The sequence below is a fragment of the Solanum tuberosum genome, unplaced genomic scaffold, assembly GCF_000226075.1.
Source record: "Solanum tuberosum cultivar DM 1-3 516 R44 unplaced genomic scaffold, SolTub_3.0 scf00183, whole genome shotgun sequence".
NCBI lineage: Eukaryota > Viridiplantae > Streptophyta > Magnoliopsida > Solanales > Solanaceae > Solanum > Solanum tuberosum.
Window position 1 is genome coordinate 964200 of NW_006239110.1, and position 4596 is coordinate 968795.

Below are 4596 nucleotides of genomic sequence, written 5' to 3' on the forward strand. Positions count from 1 at the left end.
GTGGTGACAAGTTGTCTAACCTATACATTTTTCAGGGCTCCATTTTTAGAGGCTCGGTAAATTTGGTGGAGAATGATACTTCATCAGAGTTATGGCATATAAGACTGAGTCATATGGGCGAGAAAGGGATGGACAATTTGGCTAAGAAGAATTTTCTTTGTAGCATGAAACAAGCAAAGTTGAACAAATGTGTTCATTGCTTAGCCGATAAACAAAAAAGAGTTTCTTTTCATATTCATCCGCCTTCGAGGAAGCTTGATTTCCTGGAGTTGGTACATTCTGATTTATCAGGTCCTTTTAAGGTAAGGTCTCATGGTGGTGCACTTTACTTTGTGACTTTTATTGATAATCATTCTCGCAAACTCTGGGCATTCCCTTTGAATTCCAAGGATCTGGTACTTGATGTGTTCAAGAATTTTCAGGCCTTGGTTGAGAGACAGACAAGGAAGAAATTGAAATGCATTCATTCTGATAATGGTGGTGAGTATGGTCCTTTTGATAGATATTACAGAGAGCAGGGTATTCAGCATCAGAATACTCCTCCAAAGACTCATCAGCTAAATGGTTTAGTAGAGAGGATGAATAAACTCTTGTTGAGAGGGTTTGATGTATGCTTTCAGATGCTAAGCTATCACATTCCTTTTGAATTTGGTTTGGTAAGAATGATTCTTCTGATCATCTTAAAGCTTTTGGGTGCCTTAGTGCATGCTCCTAAGGATGAGAGGTCAAAGTTGGATGTTAAAACTAGGCAATGTATCTTTGTTGCTTATGGTCCAGATGAATTTGGCTATCGTTTCTTTGATCCAGTTTAGAAGAAACTTGTTAGAAGTTGTGATGTTGTGTTCTTTAAAGACCAAACAATTGAAGATGTTGATAAAGTTTGGAAAGTTGATTCTCAGAGCAGTGAGAGCCTAGTTGATATTGATCCAGTTCCTTTGACTATTGCACCTAGTGAAAATCTTCAAAATGATGAAATCAAGTTGATATTGAAGATAGTGATCATATTCAAAATGACCAGTATGCCATTGATGCTCCAGTGCAAGACGATGTGGTTGGTCAGCAAACAACTATTATTGATGCTCCAGAAAGTTCTCTTAGAAGATCTACTAAAGAGAAAATAGCTTCATCTCGTTATTCTCCCAATCAATATGTAATCTTGACTGATGGGGGAGAACCCGAGAGTTTTGATGAGACCATGGAAAGTGAATAAAAAGAAAAGTGGTTTGATATTATGAAAGATGAAATGAAGTCTCTACATGATAATCATACCTTTTGATTTGGTTATGTTACCTAAAGATCGAAAAGCTTTGAAAAACAAGTGAGGTTTTAGGGTGAAACATGAAAATGGTAACCCAGTTCCACGGTACAAATCTAGATTAGTTGTCAAGGGTTTTAACTAGCAAAAAAGAATTGATTTTGATGAGATATTCTCTCCAGTTGTGAAGATGTCATCCATTCGTGTGGTTCTAGGCTTGGTTGCAAGTCTGGACTTAGAGGTTGAACAAATGGATGTTAAAGCTGCTTTTCTCCATGGTGACTTAATTAAGAAATTTATATGGAGCAGTCAGAAGGCTTTGAAGTCAAGGGAAAAGAGAATTATGCATGTTTGCAAGTTGAAAAAGAGTTTGTATGGTCTAAACCAAGCTCCCAGACAATGGTAGAGGAAGTTTGGCTCTTTTATGAATCAACCGGGCTTCAAGAAGACTTCTTCAGACCATTGTGTTTTTGTGCAAAAATTATCTGATGGTGACTTTATTATTGTTTTTCTTTATGTTGATGACATGTTTGTTATTGGTCATAATACTTGCAAGATTAAAAAGTTGAAGCAAGAGTTGAATAAGTCTTTTGCTATGAAAGACTTGGGACGAGCAAGGCAGATTCTTAACATGCAGATTGTCTGTGATAGAGAGGCCTAGAAGTTGTTGTTGTCATAGGAGAAGTACATTCATGAAGTACTTCATAGATTAAACATGGACAAAGTTAAGGTTGTCAGTACTATACACTTCAAATTGAGTATTAAGCATTGTCCTTCTAGTGATGGTGAGAAGGAAGTTATGAAGAAAGTTCCCTATGCTTCAGTTGTTGGTAATTTGATGTACGCAATGGTGTGTACAAGACCAGATATTACTCATGATGTTGGTATTGTTAGCCGTTTTCTTTGAGCACCAGAATGTTGTGAAGCGGATTATTAGATATCTTTGTGGCACTTCTAGTTTGAGTTTGTGTTTTGGTACATGGAATCCTATTCTTTGTGGTTACACTGATTCAAATATGGCTGGTGATGTTGATACTCGTAAGTCTACTTTAGGCTACTTGATTACTTTTGTAAGGGGGGGCTGTGTCTTGACAATCTAGGTTGCAAGAATGTGTTGCTTTATCTACTACAGAGGTTAAGCTTATTGCAACTATTGAAGCTTGCAAAGAGTTGTTCTGGATGAGGAGATTTTTGGGGGAACTTGGTTGTGCTCAAAAGAGGTATGTGCTTTATTGCGACAGTCATACTACCATTTATCTTGGCGAGAATTCTACATTTCATGGTCAGTCTAAACACATTGATGTGACGTATCATTGTATTTGAGATGTGTTGGATTCTAAGTTTCTTGAACTTGAAAAGATTCATACCAATGATAATGGTTCTAACATGATGACTAAAGCATTTCCAAAAGGGAAATTTGAAGAATGTTGCATGATCGTCGGGATGGCGGTCTCTTCCACATAGTCAGTAAGGGGGAGAATTGTTGGGTTTTGAGTCTTTTTTCCTTCCTATGTGGATAAATAAAAGTTCAAGATTTTGAGTCTCCTTCCTTTCCTATGTGGATAAATTTAAGCCCAATTTGGACTAGCTCACTTTTCCCATAAACCCAATATTATGGTGCATATGTAAGACTTTCTTTTAAGTCTTATTTTGACGAATCACAAGAGTTTGATCAGCAACCATATAGAGAGAAAAGTGAGAGAGTGCATATTTTCTCACAAACCCTAGCAGCCAATTTCAATTGCGATTCCCGCTTCGTTTATTGTCCGATTGAGCTGATTTTGGATAGCTTGTTCCTTTCAACTTAATCTTTGTCTGGGAACTGAGAGAGGGTGATTTCAAGTCTTGTAGCTCTAGATTGCAGCTCGTGAACATTAGCTGCGGTTTGGTATGTTTACTCCTTTTTTATTCTCTAGTTTTTGGTGCTATCTTGTAGTTGTGTTGCTCATTGTTTGACACTTTGTTGGTGGCCATTTTGGAGAACACTTTCTAATTCTTGTTGACTTTAGTGAAGCTTTGGCCTTGTGGTTTTTACTCTTCACACCGAAGAGGTTTTCCACGTTAAATTTGGTGTTTCATGTGTTGATTTATTTTCTTTGCTATGGTTGATTTGTTTGCTGCCCCAAACAATGTTTTTCTTGCATTAGTTTGTCTTCTCTTGGTTCAAATAGAAAGGGAAAATTTGGACTTGAGTTTCTTCCGCTATTGCCCCATCGTGCACATTTATTTTGTGCTTGCCTTCCCAACATTTCAAACCTGTACTATAATGCTAATTTTGAAGTGGCTAAACTTGTAAAAATTTATAAGCATATACTATGTCCTAAATAGGGATCCTAGAAACGGCTCTAAACTTTTCATAAGTAAACAATGAGCTATCAAAAGCTCCCATCGTATTTTTTTTCTCCAAGTTAATAAATTATAGTGTCTTAATCGGAAAAGCTTAGTTCGAGGAGGTCAAAGTTAGACTTACCACATATTACTTGGACTTCTTTCTAAAATGAACCAGACATGGAGTATATGTAATGACATGAAGGCAAGTTCTTGTCCCTGTCCCTTAGATATGATGCAGAAGTGCTCTTGGTCTATCCTTGATCAGAGATTTCTCTATGAAAAAATATGAATCGGAATTTGAAGAAGGGGAGGGAGAAGGAGCCCTTGACCCGCAGGAGGATTTATTCAAGGGTAAATCACATAAATATGCTATATTAAAGAAATATTTACCATCTATGTCAATATAATTTTTCTAACTAAATATTAACATTTTTTTTGGAATTAAGAAAATTGTACATTCGCTTGCCTCTTTCTTTGCCCTTTATTCCTCTTCCTCCTTTTTTTTTATTCTTCTTCTTCTTCGTCTCTTTCTCTATCATTATTATCTTCCTCCTCTTCTTTATTTTATTTTTTAGAAAAAAAAATCCTCTTCTTCCTCTTTGAAATTCTCATTTAAATAACTATTTTGAAATCAAATTTTGCCCATATTTCATTATTTTACCCAAAAATACGACGAGAAAAGGAATGGAAAGATGAAAATTTGTACAAAATTATGTTTTCAAGCAGAAATTTCAAATCTCTAAAATTACAGCAACAAGAGTTCACCATTGATGATCATTATAAAGCTTCAAATTTTGAATTCATTATTTGAATTTTACGAATTTGTGATTAGTTTGGATAGGTTGTTCCTACAAATAATTGAAAATGTCATTTGAAATTTATATCTCAATTTTAAGAGGGTTTGGTTAAGTTTAAATTGATTTTAGGAGAAATATTAGATTAAAACTCGAAAAAGGTGAAGTTTATGGAACTGTATGGCAATTGTATTAAAGTTGTATTAGATATGTTTC